Here is a 10,558-nt window from a genome sequence, read left to right on the forward strand (position 1 = left end):
CTAGTCCAACTCTCTGGCGCTGCATCCCCAGGCACAGGCCCTCACCTACCCGGCTCACCAGCCTCTGCGCCGGGACTGAGACTTCGGCTCCCAGGGCCTCCAAAGTAAACAAGCCAAGTGCAACCGAGGAGATAAAAGGGGGCCAGGGCCAGCCAGGGCTGGGAAAAGCCCATAAAGATAAGGCTGACAGCCCAGCCACAGCCCGCCTAGAACTAGCAAGGCTCCCTGGACGTGGCCTGCCCCTGCACCCTGCCTTGAGCCACGTGCTGGTTCCCCCGTAGGACTTCGAAAATCCAGGATTCCGGGAGGGTCTTGGCTTGTGCGCTGCCTTCCATTCTATTTGGGCTCCAACCAGAATGGGTACCTATGGACCGCCCCGCCCGCCCCAGGTGCCGAGGCTCGCAGGGCCAAGGGCAGGGGCTGCCTGCGGCGCCACGGAGGCCCCTCGTCACCCAGAACCAAGCAGCGGCCTTGCGGCGGCTCTTCACCCTGTCTGCGCTGCTGCCGGCTGCCCTTCTACAACCGCCGCCAGAGTTACGCAGCGCTCTCCTTCCCCCTCCATCGCGGTCGCGGATCGCTTTTCTACGCCACGAAGTCCCCGCTCGAGACACTCCCCCACTCCAAGATTCCCTTTTTCCCTCCCCTTTGAGCGCTCCTTTCTGTCCCAGCGCTGGCATCCTGGGTCCCGCGCTCGCCCCAGACTCGGCGCCAAGGCCCTTCACGTCGCGCGGGCTGCACTGCCTCAGAGCCTGGAATGGTTACTTTGGGCTACCTCATTTTTCGGGGGGCAGGGGTAGCATTTTCTTTTCGTATTTTTTACTAGTAATTTTTCCTTATGCTAGGAGGAAAATTTTTAAAAAACATTTACAATTTTCAATGTTTTGTTATCATCGAAGTGAAATTCTGATCAGTTCTGCAACATTAGGAATATTTATGCCTAGCTCTGGAATTATTTTATTCGTGATTTTAACGCAGTAAGGATGAAGTGGGAGTTTGGTATCCTCATCGAAAACGTTGTTGCTTTGCTGTTACTGTTTTGTCCTTCAGCGCTTCTCAGGCACATTAGTAATACCCTTACCAGTATCTAGGTCATTAGATACCATTAGATACGTGGTCAATTGATCCTTTTAACCGTTCATTATTTTACTTGTACTGGGTATCCCATTCATGTTCCCACGTCTAGCTCTTCATTCTATTTAAATTTTCCTAGGTTAAGACTTAGCATAACTGTAATATTATTGTCCCCGATATCCAGGTTAATTTTCTTTACATCGTTAGAATATTTCTTGTTACCTTGCCATGATTTGTTTTGTTAGGGTTGTGCATGCTACTCTAGACATTATTATTCATCATCTCTCTATAATATCTCGCTAATGACTTTGCCGTTATTTGCAACGGTATGGATCTTAATTTGCCTGTTATTTTTCATCACTTCACTGCTTCTTGCTACTTTATCATCATTTGTAATATTGCTGTAGCCCGTATTACTCTGATTATTTTTCAGCACGTTGGTATAATACTTACTACTTAAACATTATTTATACTGTTATGACTATTAATAAATTATAATATCATAAATTCTCATTACTCCAGTAATCCTCATCACCGTGTCCCTACATGTATTACAATTACTTGTTAATAGTTAATATTTAATATTGATATGATATTAACAATGCATCGTATGATAGTCTCGCATCAACACTGAAGAAATTTTCCTTAATATTTGGTTGTTTATCTTTTTCCTTGCGTGTTTCCCACAGTACCTCAGTTTAGCAATTTGCTAAATCAGTATTATTCCTTATATACAATGGACAGGGACTTTAATACAATGGTGGCTCCTTTGTCTGTGTATTTGAAGCTACTTCGTCTTCAGTCCTTTTCAAATGGTTATTACTATTTTCATTCGCTCTTGAAAAGGACTGTTATGCTAACAAAAAAATCCTAAGTATTCTAGCAATTAACCGATTCGCTCTGTTTCTTTGGTAATCTCTCACATTCTGGTAGTTTTGAGCTATTGTTACTTATGTAACGGTCACTGATTTAAATCTGATGAGTCCGTGGCATCCAGGTTCTGATCACCTACATTTCATCATGAAATTTCAGTTTTCACCGTCAGTCCGGAGCCCTCTCCTTTGGCCTTTCTTATTCTGCTGATTCAAATTTCAAGGCCACCGCTCTTGTCCTGACGAAGCTGCCTCTTAAGCAACAATACTCTTTGGTCCCTAGACCCATTTAGTCCCATGCTCCTGACTAAGGCTTGTGCCCCTGCCACTGGGTATCCAGCCAAAGCAGTGATCTGACTACTGAGTCGCGGTCCTACTAGGGGCTTTGACCGCCGTGGTCCTTACACCAATTGCCCCTGTTCAGCTCATCTCCACCCCCGCCCCATCCTGCTGCTTAACCTTGAGCTGGGTGACCCCAGCCCCGCGCCCCGCTCACCCGCGACGGGCTGGAGCCCACACTCACCCTAACTGCACAGCAGCATGCGGAGGCGCCTGAGGCCCCAGGTCCACAACCAGTTCAGGTCGGAGAGGCGTGGGACCGTGAAGGCTCTGCCTGAGCCTTGGGTTACAGTCCCGATGCCCGCTGCGTCCTCGGGGCCCGGCACATCCCGGGTGTGGAGCGGGCCCTTGATCTCCGAGGCTGCACTTTGGGGCCTCTGCTCCCTCCTCCTGGTCCTCCCTCCCTTCGCCCCCCCCCCAGTGCTGACGTCGCAGCTGTCAATCAGTTCTCGCCCGCCGCCCCCCGGAGAGGGGATTCTAGGGTCCTGGGACTCCTCCGTCCTTTCCGACCCCAAGCCTCGATCGGGCCGCAGTCTCCTCGGCAGTGTAGCTGGGTGGCTTTCCCGCAGTCCTTGAGCTGGGCAGGGGCCTGGAGCCCCGCATGGTTTAGATTAGTGAGGCGGGAAGAGGGGACGGGCGGCCGGGTCGCCGTGCCCTGTTCCCACTGAGACTGGACAGCTAGGTCCGGGCCTGGCCACGGGCCGGGTAACCTCCCCGCACCAGCTCTCCCTCAGCCCCGCCTGCACGCGATGGACTTGGGAGCCGGTGTCCTGGGGGCTGAGGGCAGGCCCGTCCTGCATGGATCCTAACCACCCCATGCTCACACCTACAGCCATGGGCCCTGAATCTGATCCTGAGGACCGCGGACTTCTCGCCGCCGCCCTAGTGCGCCTAGAAGTCACCAAAGAGGGCAGGGAGGAGGCTGGATGGCCGGGCTGAGCAGGGCCGGGCCTGGTGGCTGCAGGGAGATACTGAATTGGAGCTTGGGCCTTAACCTAGCCTTAGCTGGACTTGGGGTGGGGGTACCAGAAATGTCTGAACCCTTTGAAACTGCAGCCAAGGGACAAGCTTGGACCAGCAGGTTCCCAAGATCCAACCCAACTCCGGTCTGCAAAGCTGAGATGGCTGTACTCTCTGCTCTGAACCTGAGAAAGTGAGGCCTGCTTAGTAGCCTAGACCTCAAGGCAGGCCTCTCACTAGGTTCCCTTACCTTTCTTTCTCTTACATCTACTTCCTCTCAAAGCTTCCAAGGCTCCACAGGTACAGAGACTCCACACCATGCATGTCTGGGCTTCACAGCCAGCTGTAAGCTCAGTAAACTTAGTCAAGAATAAACCTGTCCATCCATCTCCAATGGCCCCAAATCCCTTGTTAATGGGGATCCCAGCAATAGTCCTCGGTTCTCAGCCTGGGCTGAACCCCTCCACTGGCGCCATCAATTTCCCCAGCCATCCCTGGTTCCTCTACAGATTTTATCCTCAGACTGAAGACATACCACCAAATCCTTTCCTAATGGGATCTGCCTCCCTTTCAAAGCTGAGAGGCAGCATCTGTACCTCCTGACCCCACATACTCAAGAAGGAAGCAAAATAAGTGTCTTAGAAGAAGAAAAAGCTGCTGTTAGGAACTAGCCGTCCAGCTCAGCCGCATCCTGCCACCCAGGGTCCCTATCGTGCCTAGTGTGGATGGACTCTCCAACCCTTAAAGATTCCTCCCACAGAGTCCCAAACTCAGGAGAGGAAGCGGGATCTAAAAGGGGTAGGAAGGCTTAGTTCTCCCCACCCTGCCTCCTTCTGGAATGAAGAAAGGGAAGGCCCTGGTGCTTCAGAGAATGTCTGGGGAGCCATGTTTCCTGTGCTAGAGAAAACTGGATGACAGGCCTCAGCTGCTGCCCCCAGTCGCCTCCCTTGTCTTCTTCAACAGCCTGGAGGGAAATCGTTCCCTACAGTGGGCAGGCTGACCCAGCGGCTGTGTGGAATGGGCAGACAGAACTGGTAGTGAGTTAACAGGTACATCTGAAGGCTAGAGCTAGGCCAGACCCTGGAAAGAAGTTGTTGACAGTCGCTGAAGGAAGTTCCTAATGACACCATGTAGTTCAGCTCTTAAAAAATTAGACCTTGGTCTTCCGGTAAGTGCACGTCTTTCTGGAGGCTCACGGGAGATGGTCTAAATCAGTATCAACTGGTTCATGAGGATGTGGAGACATGAGATATGGAAGAGGCAGGCAAGGTTTTGGCAGTGAAATTAAAGCAGCAAACCAGCCAGCAAGTTAGTGAGAGAGAAAAAAGAGGACACACACACACCATTACAGGAATGGACTATAATTCTAACACACATTTTTCATATTGCTCTGAAACTGGGAATGTGCCTGTAGTTTAGTCAACAGTGTGGGTACATAGATGTAGTAGTTTAGCCGGGCAGTGGTGGCGCACACCTTTAATCCCAGCACTTGGGAGGCAGAGGCAGGTGGATCTCTGTGAGTTCGAGGCCAGCCTGGTCTACAGAGCTAGTTCCAGGACAGGCTCCAAAAGCACAGAGAAACCCTGTCTCGAAAAACCAAAAAAAAAAAAAAAAAAAAAAAAAAAAGATGTAGTAGCTTGTAATAGATGAAGTATGGCGTTCTGTGAAGAATGTACAGGAAATATCTTTACCTCCCCTTGTCCTCTAAAACGGCCTTTAGAAGTTCCAAATACATGGACATGAGCACGCACGAACACACACACACACACACACACACACACACACCTCAGCTAGCTAAACAACATCACCAACGAGCATTAGCAAGCTGGTTTGGACTGGCTTAGGGGAAAGTCCTCAGGTTTGGTGTTAGGCTGGCCTTGGTTTTGCAGCCAGGTTCTGAGTCTTGAAGCACCAATTAGCAGCTGTGCGACCTTAGGCAAGTCTGTTACCACCCACACCAAACCGGGTGATCAGAGCCTACCAGCTATAATAAGGACCGGCTGAGCTAGTGCATGTAAGTGCCTGACATGTGATAGGAGCTTACTAAAGCTCCTGGCCGTTCTAAATATTACTCTATTCCCCTCTTCCTCCAAAGCCCAAGGTGTTTTGTAACAAACATAAGCTAGTGAAAACACAAATAGGAAGACAAAGGAGGGCCAAGGCAAAGGAAAAAGTGTGTGTGTTTGCTTACTGACAAGAGGACTGTAATCTACAGCAAATCAAACGTCAGGGAAGAAGATTGGAAAAGAATGGTGTTATTCCACTTAAGCAATTACAAGCAACACTTTTTTGTTTTTATTGTGTATGTGTATGGGGGATTATGCACAGAGGGCAAACAGCGACCTTGGGTGTCTTTCCTCAGACATCCTCTGCTGATTTTTGCTTTGAGACAGGATCTCTCATTGGCTTTGGGCCCTGATTTCTAGGGATCCACCTGTCTCCAGCAGTAGGATTACAAGTTTGTGCCAGTATGCCTGGCTTTTCCACATGGGTCCTGAAGCTGAAATTCAGTTCCCCAGGCTTACAAGGCGAGCCCATTACCAGCACAGCTCTCTCCCCAGCCCACAAGCAGCAGTGTTTGGTGAAGGATGTAGGAACAAATTACCCCAGCCCTAAATTTTGAAAGTAGTTGTTCCCCATGTAAATGTTTGTTCTTCTGTTTGCACAGTTTGGTAAAAAGTGGTTAGTGGCTTCACTCTTGTTTGACACTGTTTTAGAACTCCATTTTAATCTTTATTCTATGCATTTATTCATCCAAAGAAATATTTACCCAGTGCTTACTGTGTGCCAGATTCATAAATGAGAGGAAAGGCCAATCAGCGATCCTATTAGTTAACCAACTAATTATCTGCAAACCATTAGCAAATACCCTATAAGCTCACTAATTCCCATGACTTGTGGAGAACGCAGGGTTCCTGGATAGGCGGGGGGGGGGGGGGGGGGGGGGGGGGGGAAGCGACAGCCAGCACACAGTCATTGCTGCCCAAACCCAGGGCAGATGTGGCCAAGGCAGAGTGCTGGAGCTAGCAGTGTAGTGCATAAGATGCAATTACAATTTTCCATTTTATTTATTTTCCGTGCCTGCGTGTTTTGCCTGCATGTATGTCTGTGAACCATGCAAGTGCCCGGGGAACCCAGAAGAGGGCATTGGATCCCCTAGAAGTGGAGTTACAGATGATTGTGAACAACCATGTGTATGCACTGAGCCATCTCTCCAGCTCCTTATTTTGCCTTTTTAAAACAAAGAAAAAAAAAAAGAAACTAATCCTTCTGCCCTACCTCCCAAGTGCTCAGATTATATGTGCTACTACACCCAGCCAGCCAGCCACTATATATATATATATATATATATATATTTTTTTTTTTTTTTTTTTTTTTTTAAAAATCTGTTCTGAGTTGCAGCTCAGTTAGTAAAGTGCTTGTGTAGCATGCAGGAAGTCCTGGGTTCCACACTCTCAGAAGTTAGTAAAGACGGGAAGATAGGAGTTCAAGGTCATTCTCTGCAACACAAGAAATGTGGCCGGCCACACAGAGAATTTAAAGGTAACCTGGGCTCCATGAGACTCCCTCTTAAAAAGAAAGTTTGGGGGAGCATTTAGTAAGCCAACCTCAACTCAGACCCTCTGAGTCATAATCTGTGAGCCAAGCCCGTGAGAACGTCACTCACAGCCAGGCACGGAAGCCCCGACCTTCACTCTGCAGCTGGAAACACACAGGACCCGGCACAGGCAGCAGGGTCTGCACCGACACCTAGGCGGGAGACTGGCGACACCTAAGCGGGAGGCTGGAGCAATGAATATTCTAAAAACTATCTTTTCTTTCCAGAAGGGAACACAGTGAAGACAGCCGCCCTTCAACCCTCCACACCTCCTGCCCGGTTCCTCGTGGGTGAGATTCTCCTGTCCCCGCACTTCAGAGCCTGAATGAAGATCACTGCGCTGGGGCACTTGGGACATCACAGGCCAGCCAGGTCCCCTTGCCACTCGGGATGAGAGAGAACGAAACATAATTCTTCCCATCACCTGGACCTGTTTCTTTTGGCCAGAGAGACGTGTAAGACCACTGCCTAGGTACCAGTCCCCCGGTGAGTCTGTTAGGCGGCGCTGCACAGGGAAAGACCCAGCTAAGGGTCTGGGTGGCTCTTGCATGTGCAGGATGCCTTCCCACGCAAGTCCAGGAAAACAAAGCCCTCCCACCCTCCCTTCCAGCTATTTCATGTTGTGTGTGCTGTGTAAGGCCTGAGATCCTTATTTAGCCTCCCGAAGGGAAAGGATGGGTGAGGCCGCGCGGGACTTTACCTGCCCCGCTGAGGCTTTATTATCACCCAGTAGCCTTGGGTCTCGGTTTCCCCAGCCCACATCCCTTTGGGATTAGCAAACTCCCACAGCTGTGTGGGGGCAGGGCTTTAAGCCCACTCTAGAGGGTGGGGGTGGGGAAGGTGGCAGCAGCTGGCGCTGCAGGTGCTTCCCCTTGCTCTGTAGATGAGGGCTGTTCACCTGACCTCTCACCCCAGTCTCCCCAGGGCCTTCTACTAGAGAGAATTAGGAAACTTCCAGTTAGAAGAAATGGAGGTCTGCATTGCTGGATCCCTGAGCTGGGGATGGCAGGCTAGATCCTCTCTGTGGGAGGGTTCCCCAGGGCCGCTTGTATCTTCCCCAGACACACCCGCTGAGACAGAGCTCAGTATGGGTGTGGGTAGCCTGAGCTATGTGGACCTCAGCTTTCCCGTCCATATTACCAGAGTCTCCTACAATGCCACTTCCTTCTGTCCACACCAAAAAGACTTCTCTGAAATACATGAGTCTAAGTGCTAAGCTTGGTGAGTTTTAAAAAATTTTGAGAGAAATAAATTTCATAATTTTTGTTTGTTTTTTCAAGAAAGGGTCTCCCTATGTAGCTTGGAGGTCCTAGAGCTCACTCTGTAGACCAGGCTGGCCTCCAGCTTAGAGAGATCCGCCTGCCTCTGCTCCCCAAGTGCTATGATTAAAGGCATGAGCCACCAAGGCCAGCTGGCTACATAACTCCTTTTTATTTTTTTCCTTTTCTTCCTTCCATTTTTCTAAGCATGAATAACAAAAAAAAAATTAAATTAAAAAATAAAAAAAATCCCTTGGGCTCAAAACTATAAAACCTGAATATAGAGCTGAGGGTACAGCTCAAAAATAGAAAGTTTGCCCAATGAGTAAAAGGCCCTGAGCGCTCAATTCCTAACACCGCAATAAAAAATAAAAAGCAAATAAAAAAAAACAGAATTTAGAGCTGGGCATGGTGGCATGCCTTTAACCCTAGCCTAGGAAAGACAGAAGCAGACAGATCACTTGACTTGAGAGGTTCAAGGCCAGCCTGGGCCACACAGGGTAAGGTGCAGTCTCAAACCAAAGAAAACCACCCGATTTGATGCCCTCAACAAGCTGTTTGAAGAGAGACCTGGAGCCAGAAGAGCTTTAAGGCCACTCCTCATCCATCGGATGACTCTGACCCTAACAATGTAGCAGAGGAGCGGCAGGGATGCTAATCCCACAGACAAAGGTGCCTTGAGGGCTGGCTCATAGAACAGCTCACATGTCCTGGGCACCCAGAGCATGGCAGACAGAATTGAGGATGCTCGGTCTCGAGACCCCCACCATCCTATCAGGTGGGCGCTATCATTAACCCAACTTTACAGATAAAGAAACTGAGGTCAGACCACTTGCGAAGGTCAGCCTGGCAGCAAATGAATCCGGTGGTCTGAATCTTTAGCACCCCGCTTTCGGATGCACTGCCCTGGGCCCACCAGGAGGATGTGCATGGGAAGTGTCTCCCTGAATGGCCCACACGTTGAAGGCTTGTCCCCAGCAGGTAAGCCAATAATTACAAGGTGACTGGATCAGGATGGCTCTGACCTAATCAATGGATGGATCACTGATGAGTCCATAATTTGGTGGAAGCACTGGGAAGTGATGGAAACTTTCAGCAGTGAGTCTAAGTGGGAGGAAGCAGAGACTATGGCTAGGGCCTGTCCTCAGGTCTCAGCACCTCTCTGTCTCCCATCAGGTGACCAGCTCTGCTCCACTAAACTCTCTCGTCCATAATGTCCTTTCTCAACAAGCTCTAAAAGCAATGGAGCCGGTGACCATGGTCTAAAATCCCTGAGACTATGAGCCAGAACAACTGTCCTCTTTTCAAACCATTTCTCCTGGGGAATTTGTCATAGCAGGAGAACACGAACTCAGTCATTTAACGCAGTAGCTTTCCTTACTAACAGGAGCAACGGTGCCTTCCTCAGCTGCTGCTGTCAGGTTAACAGGAGGCCTGATTGCTCAGGAGGCCAAGGCAAGAGAATCATCTGGACCCTGGAGTTCACAGCCCCTCTGGACAGCACAGGGAGGCTTTACCTCTTAAAATGAAAAGAAGGTAAGAGTACCTGATACACAGGAGCACTCTGCCACCAGTGCCATTATTACAAGAACTACATTATTGCCCAAGGTCTCACAGGAAGAGGCCTCTGGAGTGTGATAGCAGCGGGACGTGCTAACTTGACTACTTCATGTCTTGTTTTGTTAAAAAGTGTTGGAGAGCAAACCCAGGCCTTTGTGGATACTAAACTTTCTTTCTTTTCCTCCTATTCCTTTTGAAGTTTGAGGCAAGGTCTCACTTTATAAACCAGGCTGGCCTGGAACTCACTACGTAGTCCAGGCTATCAAGCACTTAGCAATCGTCTACCTTAGCCTCACATTGTTATTACTATTACAGGCATAAGCCTCATACCTGGATATGATAAATTCTCTAATAAAAAAAATAACTACTCAGAGACCAAAAACTTAATTCCCTCTCTTTTCAGACAAAATGGAGCCACCTCTTGGATCTCAAGGTGATTGGTTCAGCAGGTAAAGATGCTTGCAGCACAAATGATCCCCAGAACCCATGTAAATGTGGTAGGAGAGAACCAAGTTCACAAAGTTGCCCTCTGACCTCCACATGAGCAATCAAATAATAATAAGATAAAGGAGAGAGAACCACCTCTATCATCCTTCATGATCCCAAGAGTGTCATGTTCTGTTTTTGGCTTTGGTTTTTTGAGACAGAGTTTCTCTGTGTAACCCTGGCCATCCTGGAACTCATTCTGTAGACCAGGCTGGTCTTCACCTGCTCTGCCTCCTGGTGCTGGGGTTAAAGGCGTGTGCCCCCACAGCCCAGGGAGTGTCGTTCTGTATCCTGCTGAAGCCACCAAGTCAGCTGTTGAAGGGCACCTGCTGTTCCTTCCCCTGGCCCTGTTGTTGACAGAAGAAGAGTTGCACACACACACACACACACACACACACACTCTACAGCAAGCT

Source organism: Microtus oregoni, unplaced genomic scaffold (assembly GCF_018167655.1).
Source record: "Microtus oregoni isolate MIOR12 unplaced genomic scaffold, Mior012 000015F_ref0000493, whole genome shotgun sequence".
Classification (NCBI taxonomy): domain Eukaryota; kingdom Metazoa; phylum Chordata; class Mammalia; order Rodentia; family Cricetidae; genus Microtus; species Microtus oregoni.